Source organism: Delphinapterus leucas, chromosome 10 (genome assembly GCF_059928025.1).
Source record: "Delphinapterus leucas isolate spDelLeu-1000000601 "Yukka" chromosome 10, BTC_Dleu_Yukka2, whole genome shotgun sequence".
Classification (NCBI taxonomy): domain Eukaryota; kingdom Metazoa; phylum Chordata; class Mammalia; order Artiodactyla; family Monodontidae; genus Delphinapterus; species Delphinapterus leucas.
The window spans coordinates 22,561,701-22,574,261 of record NC_143138.1 but is presented as its reverse complement, the minus strand read 5'-3'; the positions used below and the strand labels follow the sequence as shown (position 1 = coordinate 22,574,261).

At 45.0% G+C, this 12,561-nt stretch overlaps 1 pseudogene; it reads left to right on the top strand.

Moving 5' to 3' along the window:
• Positions 1–11,857: 11,857 nt before the first annotated feature.
• On the top strand, positions 11,858–12,301 carry LOC111171198 (cysteine-rich protein 1 pseudogene; annotated as a pseudogene).
• Positions 12,302–12,561: the final 260 nt, after the last annotated feature.

The following is a 12,561-nucleotide window of genomic DNA, read 5'->3' as shown; positions in this document are numbered from 1 at the left end:
CTATTTCCTATTCTGTTACGTTAAACTCCATAACCCTATTTTGCACATTGAATGTCTCTTGTACTAAGGTAAGATTTTAAAAAAGTAATACGTTGTTTCACTAAGTTATATAGATCTTCCAGTGTCATTCATTCTTTCAAGTAAACATTGTATTCCGTGAAGAAGAGGGTAGTTCAGGTCACACAAATTATTTTCCTTGGGACATGGTACTTTGGAATGTAGCAGAAGGGCTTGATGGGTACTTCCCATGTCATCTTAGAAGGTACTTTTAAAATGTGGATTTAAGGGAGTTCCCTGGCCGTCCAGTGGTTAGGACTCAGAGCTGTCGCTGCCATGGCCTGGGTTCAAGGGTTCGATCCCTGTTCAGGGAACTAAGATCCCACATGCTGTGGGGTGTGGCCAAAAAAAAAAAGTGGATTTAAGGATGATTTAGGAAACAAAAGAATTTTTATTTATTTTTAAAGTTTTTTTAAATGAGGTATCGTTGATTTAAAATGTTGTGTTAATTTCTGCTGTACAGCAAAGTGATTCAGCTATACATGTGTATATACATTCTTTTTCATTTTCTTTTCCATTATAGCTTATTAAGGAAAGATAAAAATTTGTAATGCATCAACCAGAATGTTTTAAAGCAAACCTGCTTTTTTCTTTCTGCAAGTAAGTTGTGGTGAAAATAATTATATTGCAGTTCGCTACAGTAGTCTCCATCACTGCTAAGTTATACCTCAAAGCAAATGTCAACATAATGGAAAGTCAAATAATATCTTAGTAATGCTATGAAAGTAGGTTTCACCTCATGGATCTCATGAAAGGGTCTCAGTGACTTCAAGGGTTCCACAGATCACACTCTGAGAACTGCTGTTCGAATAAACCTGGGAAAATCTCCTAACTGACCCTTGCCTTTGCCTCCTCTTCGTTTTGGAGAATCCCTCTCCCTGAGCTGGACTCCCTGCCTCCCCACACTTAGCTGAGGGCTCTGCCCCTGGGCTCCTCTAGGAGAGAACTCACCCCTTGGAAATTGATGCCAGAGAGTGTCCTCAGTCCGGGAAGGGAGGTAGGGGGACAGGTGTTTCCCCTTTGGACCTGGAAACAGTTTGTGCCTGAAGGCACCATACCCACTCATAATCTAGTTTGGTTTTGTTACACACCAGCTAAGTATGTACTCATATCCCAGACAGAAATCTGACATCGTCCCTAAGAGAAATAATATTGGCCCTTTCATGGGTGCAGTATATCTGACTTGAGGCCCAGAAAGCATGAAGAGCAGTCCTGTCCAATAGAATGTTCTGTGGTGAAGGAATTGTTCTATATCTGTACTGTCAAAATCAGGTAGCCACTAGCTACAGGTCGCTATTTAGCACCTCAAAAGTGGCTATTGTGCTGAGCACCTTAATGTTATTTAGTTTAAATAGCCATATGTGGCTAGTAGCTAGCCTATTGGGCATTGCATATCTATAATGTTCTTAATTTCCAGTCTCTTCCCCCAAAAAGATACTGTGTGACTCATAAGTTGATGCATAATAAAATAACCTTCATATGGAAATCATGGATTTGTCTATGTGGGTCTTAGATATATCCTTAAAATGCAGCATGCGCAGAAAGTTTCATTAACATGTATTTTAACAACTAGAGTGTTCAGACATTAAGGACACCGTGGTTTATCACCTTAAGGTCATATGTGTTCAAAACTGCCCATCGCTGGAGCTAATTCTTGTCTTTATAACCTTGAGCTCTTGCTGTTCTTTTCATTAACCTGGTAAATATAAGCAGACACTGAAGTCTTCACTTAGCCCAAGAGAAAGTATTCACTGAACACAGCATATATCAAATACCTTGCAGGACCTGTACATACTTGTGAAATGATAAAGCAGGAGATGTAAACCTTAGAATCCACCAGCTTAGAATTCTTTACTGACTGCTCCTGCTATTCGTTCCCCCCAAATTCAATCAGTTCTGTTTCCCTTCACCCTTGGACCCCTCTCTCTAGACAAAAAAATACTTGAATTTTTTACATTTGGGGAATGAAGAGTTGTATGACCCAAAGGTGAAAAACCACTAAAAAATCATAAATTTTCTCTATGTCAACCAGACATTCACAAAGATACTAACACGTGCCCTTGTCAAACTCAAAGACAAAAACATTGCCAAACAGGTAGCAATGTTTTTCAGCCAAAGACCACCAGGAGAAAATCTGTGAGCAAACAAGTTGGATTTATTACTGGATGCACCGAGGGAGATGACACACCATTGGGGACCATGGTGTCTTAGTGTGAGGTGTTAGAACATATACAGGAAGTGGGGTCTGGCTGGGTGATCTGGAGGAGGGTGTATGGAGGAGGGGCTCACTGTAGATTGGGTGTTGTCAGGAAGTGGGGGCAATTCTGTGACCGGGCATGTCGGTGAATCTTCCCTGAAAGGAGGAAAGACTAGAGTGAGGATGCAGCTGTGATTGGAAAGAAGCCGTGGTTGCTGGTATCAGCACAGGGAGAGGTTTGATACATTGTGAGGTGCATAGTGCTGCCTTGTTTGGTCTGTGCTTGGAGAAAATGATGTTGTGGTCTTGTTTTGTCTCACTGTGTCATGGTCTCAGGTGTCCTTGTCTGATGTGGATGTTCTGTGAGGTGACATATGTCCAACAGGAGAAGAACACGGCTGCGTGGTGAGCACCAGCCCAGCTTCTGGCAAGGCTGAGGCCTAAGGTAAACGTCAGACCAGCTTCTGATGTTGGAGGCTGCTTTGTCCTTCCTGAATTCAGTGTTTAAAATAACTAAATCCCAAACAAAACATAATTAAAGTGTATTAGAAACAATTTGCAAAATAAGAAATGCAAATGTCAAACAAATATATAACAAATAAATGTAAAGAAAAATGCAAATCTGGAATAAGAAATGGGAATAAGTTAAAATCTTTCATCTTGGCAAAGATAATAGTATGAGGAGAGTATTGACAGGAATTTAGGGAGAATATACTGTCATAAAGATTGATGGGATTGAAAACTGGTACAAAAATTTTAAAGGTCACTATGCAGAACGTCTCAATTTCAGTATATTTACATTAAAAAATTCTTTTATTTTGTATTGGTGTATAGGTAATTTACAATGTTGCGGGGTGTTTTTTTTTTTTAGGTGTACAGCAACTTGACTCACTTATGCATAGGCGTATATATGCCCTTTTTTGGGTTCTCTTCCCATATAGGTTATTATAGAGTGTTGAGTGGGGTTCCTTGTGCTATACAGTGGGTCCTTGTTGATTATTTTATAAATAGTAGTGTGTATATGTTCATCTCAACCTGCTCATTTTTCCCTGCCCACCACCTTTCCCTTTTGGTAACCATAAGTTTCTTTTCTAGGTCTGTGAGGCTGTTTCTCTTTTGTAAAGAAGTTCATTTGTATCCATTTTTAGATTCCACCTGTAAGTGATATCATAGGATACTTGTCTTTTCCTGTTTCGCTTCCTTCCTTGTGGCTGGAAATGGCATTATTTCATCCTTTTTATGGCTGAGTAATATTCCATTGTGTATATGTATCCTATCTTCATTATGCATTCATCTGTCCTTATACACTTAGGTTGCTTCCATGTCTTGGCTATTGTACATAGTGCTGCCATGATCGTTGGGGTGCCCGTGTCTTGTAAAACCACGGTTTTCTCCGGATCTAGGCCCAGGATTGGGATTGCTGGGTCACATGGTACTTGTATGTTTACTTTTTAATCAACCTCCATACTGTTCTCCCTAGTGGATGTACCGATTTACATTCCCACCAACAGTGTAGGAGGGTTGCCTTCAATATGTTTACCTTATAACATAGAAATTTCTCTTTCAGAAATTTATCCTGCGAAGATAATCACACATGTTCTCAAAAATATATATTCAAGGACGTTCTTGAATTGTGGTTTATAAAAGCAAAGAATGGAAACAAGCTAAATGCTATAGTCATTGTAATGATGGTAACTATGAATAGAGGAACACTTAATAAGAATTAAAGCAATAATGCCATGTGATTTACATAGTGGGTCAAATTTATTCCTCAAAGGAAACCCATGAGGGGACTTCCCTGGTGGTCCAGAGGCTAAGACTCCGAGCTCCCAATGCAGGGGGCCCGGGTTCGATCCCTGGTCAGGGAACTAGATCCCGCATGCCACAATGAAGATCTGGTGCAGCCAATAAATAAATAAATTATTTAATTAAAAAAAAAGCAAACCCATGAGGCACCCAACATGTGATTCCTTTGTACAGAGAGAGAGACTCAGAGAGAGGGGACACAGAAGTGGAGACTCAGAGAGGTTAAGGAGTGTATATCGCAAGGCCACCTTCAGTCAGGATCTGGAGACACTGGAGAAAAAATGAAGAACAACAGTTGGGACCTGGGTGATGTGTGACAGGCACTGTGGCGAGGGCGATGGACAGAAATGACAAAGATAAATGTAAATCACTACTGAGCTAAGTGCTGTGAGGAAGAAGTTCATGATATTATGAAAGTAGATAACCAAAAGACCTGACAGCTCCCCTACCACTGTTAGCAATAATATGTGAAAGATGTAAAAGATATATGGCATATTAAACAAAAACAGAATTCTATACAATTATATAAAATCATAGAACCAAAAAGGGCTCTTTGAAATTAAAAATAATGTCATAGAAGTGTATAATTCAGTAGATGAATTGAAAAATTACAGTCATACTCACAGTAAGTAATAGGAATAGAAAAGTAATGGCAAGGAGGAGAGAAGACCTATAAGAATATTCCTCTATTGATCAAGAGATTCCAGCGAGTAAGCAATACAAGTTTCAAAAATAAGGGAGAGTAGGAGATAATAAAAAAATTTTTTCAAGAAAACCTCTTGGAGTTTACAGACAAAGATTTACATCTGGAATGGCCTAAGCAAACTCTTACTGCAGTAGATGAAAACAGACCGACACTAAAAAACATCGCAGTGAAATTGCAGAAAGGATGGAAAAGAAGAGAGACCTTGAAAACTTCAAGAGGCAAAAAACATGGGCCTGGAGGCTAGAAGACAGTGAAGCAATGCCTTCCGAATTCTAAGGAAAAAAATCAGTATTTCCAACACAGAGTTCTATATTGAGTCAAGATGAGAGTAAGTCCTAGGGCAGCCTAAGACATTTCAGAGTTACAATGTTTTCCTTTCCATGTTCCCTTCTTCAGGATACTGTTAGACAAAGTGCGGGGGAAATGATGGAGAAAACCAACAACAGGGAAACATGGGATCCAGGCAGCAGGGAAGCCTTGTAAAATTATACAGTAGGAGAGAGAGGCAGAGGGCTGCCCAGAATGAGGAGAAGGAGATCCGGGATGTCAGCCCTGCCCCAGGTGTGCAGGGAACCAGTCTCCGTGTGGCAGCACGGAGGGCTGTGGGAGAGTCTGTGCAAAGAGGTGAAGTTGGTGGAATATCCGATGTGCTTGAATGTATTCAGAAAGACTTAGATTCTGCACAGAGTTTTAGAATGATTTAAAATGAGTACAATATGGGGCTTCCCTGGTGGTGAGGTGGTTAAGAATCCGCCTGCCAGTTCAGGGGACAAGGGTTTGAGCCCTTGTCCGGGAAGATCCCACGTGCTGTGGAGCAACTAAGCCCGTGTGGCACTACTACTGAGCCTGCGCTCTAGAGCCCGTGAGCCACAACTACTGAGCCCGCCTGCTGCAACCACTGAAGCCCGCGCACCTAGAGCCCATGCTCCGCAACAAGAGAAGCCACCGCAATGAGAAGCCTGCGCACCGCAACGAAGAGTAGCCCCACTCGCTGCAACTAGAGAAAGCCCGCATGCAGCAATGAAGACCCAAAGCAGGCAAATAAACTAAAAAAAAAAAAAATCAGTACAACCAAAGTAAGACATTATTTATTCCAGCGAAATCTTAAATATCCATTCAAGAAAAGTAATCACAGTCTACTAAATGCTCACTTGTGACTAGCATCTCCGTCATCATCATAAGGCAAATATGGCACAGCGAGCTAATCAAAATTACAAAACTGACAGATGTATAATTATAATTATAACTATTTTGGGGAGACAGGGGTGTGTGAAAGAAAAACCAATTAACTAAAGATGATACATAAAACTGAAAGCAAAAGAGTATTAAAGGCATGCTTTTTAGAGTCATAGAAGAAACAATTAGAGAATCAGCTTAAGAACTAAAAGAGCTTCTCTCTGAGATTCAAGAGACGGGGGACATGGAAGATTGGGGACATCGGTCTAGATATCAAGTCTTGTAGAAGTATTTTACTTTTTAAAACTATGTGCACATATCCATTAGCTAAAAATAAAAAGACAACCTAGTAGATGAGAGAATGGCCTTTGGCCTTAGGAATTGTTCTGTTAAGAAGAGTCATAGAAATGGAGCAGCAGTTGGGAGGAAACTGTCCACAGAGTGGTGGATGTTTATGGGAGAATTTTGTTTTGAGTTATTTATTTTTGTTTGATTAATTTTAATGGGAGGAATTGCAGCATGTTTGTAGGCAGGGATGAAGGAGCAGCAGAGAGTGGGAAACTGATGACACGGGGGAGGATGGAGTCGGATCCTGTACCCACGCTGAGGGGCAGCCTCAGACAGGAGGGGACCATCCATCATCACTGGTGGGAAGGTGAGATACAGGTACAGATGTGGGAATAGTGGAGGAGGAGGATGTAATTCTCACCCGAGTGCTTTTTTTTTCTGAGTGAAAAAAAAGAGCTCATCATTAATAACAGGGAGTGAGGGATGAGTGGAGGGGTCTGAGGGGAAAGGAGGAAATGAGAAATCGCCCTCTCAGGGGTGTGAGAGTGAGCTGACTGGGAAATGGCATCTGGAGAGTGCAGGGTGGGGGCCACTGAGGTCTGGGCTGTTCAGCTTAGAGAAATTTCCAGCTCTTGGGCAACAACAGGAGGATGTATAAGAAACGAAAGAAAAATGCAACAAAATATCTCCAAATGTGAGGATTACATTCTTTTTACTTTGTCATTTATCACTTTCGACACTTTATTACTTGCTTTCCAGTGAACATACTTTATATCCTATATTATACGTTACACATATACATCATGATAAGAATTCAAAAGCTTTGTTTAAATTTTTAAAAGGAAGGCAAGTGGGCAGAAAAAGTGAAGAGCTGTGGGCACAGAGCTGGACGTGCCGGGCTCTGTGCCTGAGCTCTGGGCAGTGAACTCACATAGCCTTTTCTCCTTTTCTCAGGACCGTGTTTTCTTTGGAGGCCAAGCAGGATTTTTCCCTTCTTTTTTCAGTGTGGTCACTTATTAGGACCTTGCCACCTCTTTGATGCTTCTAAGATAGTTTTTATATTTTACATGGCATTTTCAGCTATTTTCAGTGAGCAGAATTCTCCCAACAATCCAGCCCGTCTTTTCCAGTAATGGAATTTCTGTGGCAGAACAGCTCAGTTAAAAGACTTTGGGTGCCAAAGTAGAGAATGTGTGTCCTAATGCATGATCTGAAGAGGATGTGTCAGGTGTTTTACAAGTGCAAGGGATTTTAATGTAATTTTTGAAAGCATATTTATCTACACAGAAGGGGACTGAAAAGGTACTCAAGGGTATACAAAATAAATAATTCATGTTCTCCCTCTCGTCCCCCATTTGCCCAAGTCCTCTACTTGGAAACCACTGCGGTTGGCAATTTCTCATTTTCCTTCTCCCCAAATATATCTATGCATTAATGAATACTGTTATGTCAGTGAAAGAGCTCAGGCCACAGACTGGGAGAAATTATTTGCAAATTCACATATCTGATGAAGGACTTGTTTTAGAATATACATAGAACGCTTAAACTCAATAATATGGAAACAATTTAAAAATGAAGGAAAGACTGAACAGACACCTCTTCAAGAAGATCTGTCAATGGAACTGCATATGAAAAGATGCTCAACATCATATATTATTAGGAAATGTAAGTTTTAAAAAATGATGTATCATCACACCTATTAGAATAGCTAGAATCCAAGAACTGGTGATACCAAGTGCTGTCCAGGATGTGGAGCGACAGAAACCCTCACTCACTGGGACAGGAATACGAAGCAGCACAGCCCCTAGAAATGATGGTCAGCAGTTTCTTATAAAGCTGCACATAGACCCTCCATCCAGTCTACTCAGCGCTCTAGTCCTCATGCAACTCATCTGAAAACTTATATATGCACAAACCCCTGCACACCAAAGTTTATAGCAGAGCGCCCCTCAAGTGTGGGCTGCACGTAGTGACTTCCTTCTAAAGGCTACGGTACGGAAAGTTGGGAAGTAAAAATAAAAGTTCACAAGGAGAGACCTGGGAAATGTACCTTAGCTGGGTGATAAGGTGAACTTATTACTGATAATCAAGTGGAGAGTATACACCCTTGTTGTGTGGAGAATGTCACTTCATCTCTGTGGTCTTCTTCCCCAAAATACTTTGCCCCAGTCAACCAACTTGAATAGAGGGACATTCTACAGTATCCCTGAGCAATACTCGAAAACATCAAGGTCATCAAACACAAGGGACGTCTGAGAGACTGTCACAGCCACAGGAGCCTGAAGGAGACATGATTGGGACTTAGCACAATGTGTCTTTGATAGGATCGTAGATCAGGAAAAGGAAAACCAATGAAGTACAAACAAATTCTGGAATTTAGTAATAATGTATCAATATTGCTTCATTAGCTGTGACAAATGTGTGATGGTGATATAAGATATTACCACAGGGAGACTGAGCGTGGGATTTACAGGAACTCTCTACTAACTCTGCTACTGTTTTTGTGAATCTCAAACTACACTAAAATGAGAAAAAAAGTGAATATCTGCCAGAAACGAACAGGGAGTGAAATAATAATTGACTTTGAGTTTTCCAGAGTGTTTTCATCAATGAGCTGGAGAGATGGGTTGTGGAGAGGAAAGATGGAAACCTCAGACACAAGGCAGGGCTCCAGGGCTCTCCTCCCTTCTAATCCCCGCCGCATCCCCGAGCCCGACCCCAGAGCTGCTCAGGCAGCATCTTCATCCCCCCATTGCTGACCAGCCTCCAGGGCAGCCATCTCTGTCGGACTCAGACCACAGCCCATCCTCTCCCTTCCCTGTGCTGAAGAGGAGAGGGCGGAGTGGTGGCGCCCCCGTGTGGCCACAGTTGTTGATGACAGGAGACCTGAGCTCCCCTTTGACCCCCTTACAAAAGACCTGCCCAGGGTTTCCTTGGGCTCCTAGCAGTGGGTCAGTGCTGCGCACAGAAGTTGGAGTTCATCCAGTGTCAAGTTCAAAGTCTGAACTGTTACTCAGAATACATGCTGACAGGGACCTTTTTCTCCCCATCAAACCACCAAGGACTAAGGCCTCAGGGAGGATCAGATTTCAAGGCCATTAACAGCTGGTTCCCAAGTCCAGGGTGGACCCCACAAACATACTGGGTGTCCTCAGTCTCCACGGGTGGGACCTTGAACCCCAAGTCCTTGCCCCTTCTTGCAGCTGCTGACAGGGTTATAGACTTTTCCTCTAGGGAATCAACTCTGGAACCTCCATCCCTAGAATGAGGTAGAAGGGGGGGAGGGGGAGGGGGAGGGGGAGGAGATCCCCTCAGATATCTACCTATGAAGATGGGGAGGCTCCTGGAGAAGTGAGGAGAGGAAGGAAACAGTGACATTAGGGGATGGAGGCCAACAGGAGCGGAGGGGGAGGAATGAGAGGGGAGGGGGCAGGGCGGGTCACTCGGTGGTCACGTATGCGGGGAGGGTGGGGTCTGTGTGGGGAGAGGCTCAGGGGCTTCTGGCCTGGGCGCTGGTAGAGGCTCTGTTTTTCACCTGGATGATAAGTACACAGGTGTCAGCTCTCTATTTTGCTGGTAAACTATGCTTATGTTTTCGGTGTTTTCCTGTCCTTACAGGTATGGTATAACTCAAATACACCTAGAAGAAAGAGAAAAGAGAAAAGGAGAGAGGGGAGGTGGTTAAAGGAATTCCTCTCTTCCAGAGAAATAAACTCACCCCCAGTCCTCACTCCACCCCACACACACATGGTGCTGGGGGGCAGCAGGGAGACTCAAGGAAGGGAGAGTCCATCCCAGCTCACAGCCCGGGGCTACCTGGACATCGTCTCCCTGTGAGCTAAGACAGCGGTGACCACTGTGACAAAAAAACTGGCTAAAGACCTTTGGAAAAAGACCTGCCCAGCTGGTGGAGGTGGAGAACAGAGGACAGGAGAGCAGAGGACAGGACATGGAGTGGAGCCTGGAGACCACAGTGGGACAAGGAGATCAGCCATGAGTCTGGGCCTGGGGATCCCCCTAACATTTCCCTGAGACACAAAAATGACCTCCCCCCTCCCCAGACCTACAGGACCCAGGCGTCCCAACACCGAACCCAAGGACACCAAGCATGGCCCCTCCTGTCCAGGCATGAAATCCATCACCGTTTGAAGCCTCAAGGGTCCTCTCCGCTCCTCCCCAGTCCCGAGAGCCCAGGACACCCCAGTGTCCTGTCTCTTCTTCCCCTCCGTGGACCTAATAATAGACAGGGACCTGCTGTCTGGATCCCTCCAGCCACTTCCCAACCTGAATTTAAAGGCCCTGTGGTCCTGGACTCAGATCTAATTTCTGGCACTGATGTTGACCCAGGAGTTCGTGGTCAGGGGTCAGGGGAGGCTCCCCAGGGCCCCACAGGCTGCAGCTGAGCCAGGCTTCCAGCTGAACAGAATCGGCAGATTCTGGACATAAAACTGCGACCTGCAGGAGACACATCAGTCACATCAGCCACACGGAGGAGTGAAAAGCTGCCTTTGTCTCTCCCCCCTTCCATCTGCAACCAGTAAACATCCACGACACACCACAGGTGACTCTGCCCAACACACCAGGACTCCGGAGAATCCCACACAGTGTGCATGGAAAGGTGGGTGGACTGGGACACAGAGACGAGGCTGAACCGAGGGAAGAGCAGAGGCGGAGCCTGCGGTCCTGTTCTCCACCTGCGGCCACTGAGCTGGAAGCCCCAGAACACCAAGTAGCAGCTTCAACAGGACACAGGAATCCAGCCTTCCAGCCTCAGCAGTGCCCAGGGCCCCAGGTAACTAGGCAGAAGGAGAAGTGGGTCCTGGGGCCCCAGCCACCAGCCCCTGAGACGCCCATGACTTTGGCCCCTCCAGCCACCCACTGGCAGCAGCAGAGCCGGAGAACCTTACAGCACGGGACATGGCAGAGGTGCCTGCACCACCCCAGCTACCCATGCCCCCCTCTTCCCCCGTGGTTCAGGGGATCCTGGACACGAGGGCAGAGCCCACTATCCCAGGTCACCGGGCAGCGATGCCAGTGGCACAGGCAGCAACAAGGCAGCAAAATCCCTGGAGGCACAAGAAGCAATAAGAGGGCACGGGACCACACCCCTGATGGGGGGTGGAAAGTGCCAACTCTCCCAAGCAGGTAACACAGGTAGGAGAACCCCAAACCTGTGCTCTAGCGCCACCTCCTGGAAGAGAAGAGAAAAGCCTCTGCTCTCTAATTTGTTGAATGGTTAGAATGAAGCAGAAAAGTGCTCCCCACTTCACCAGTGCTGGCAGAGGAACAGCACAGCAAGCACACGAAGAACCACAGTGACACTGCATCACGAAAAGTAAAGGACAGTTCTCCAGAAACCAAACCTAAGGTCATGGAATACTGTGACATAACTAATAGCGATTTCAAAACAGCTCATGAGGAAACGCCACAAGCTACAAGAAAATTCAGAAAGGCAGTATAACGAGCTCAGGAATACTATGAATGAACAGAAGGAATACTTTACCAAAGACATTGAAACTCTAAGCAAAACTATATAATTTCAGTGTACTTATGTGGCGCACTTTCTTTAAATTGATAGCTAAATATTTTATCCTGATGCTATTATAAATTGAATTTAAACGTATTCATTTTCCGAGTCCTGCGCTCCGGTGTGCTCCCGCCCAGCCACCCGCCCCGGACCCGGCGCCACCGTGCCCAAGTGCCCCAAGTGTGACAAGGAGGTGTACTTGGCTGAGCGGGTGACCTCCTGGGGAAGGACTGGCATGGCCTTGCCTGAAGTGTGAGAAATGTGGAAAGACGCTGACCTCGGGGGGAGGGGACACACTGAGCACGAAGGCAAGCCCTATTGCAACCAGCCCTGCTACTGGGCCATGTTAGGACCCAGAGGCTTTGGGCGCGGTGGAGCGGAGAGTCACATTTTCAAGTAAACCCAGGTTTTGGAGACCCCATCTCCGGCTGCCCCCGGGGCCGCGGCCCTCTAGGCCGATGGCGGGCCTTCTCCACAGGCACCTGGGGCTGTCCTGTAGACCCCCATGCCCTCAATAAACCCGTACACTTGGAAGAAAACAAAAGAAAACACATTCATTCATTTTCCTAATTTTATATTTCTGGCACAGAACTCTTAAAATCCTTCGAATTTCCTAAGTGATGAGAGCCACAGAGGTGTGTTTTGTTATGTTAAAGGTTGGCTTTTGGACTGAACCTCAGGATGGGGGCTGGTTACCAGGAGAAGCAACCATGTTAATAGGCAGTTGGAATTTCCGGTACCACCCCATCCCCCACGTCCTGGGAGCCGAGAGGGGCTGGAGGTTTCACCTACTGCAATGGCCCA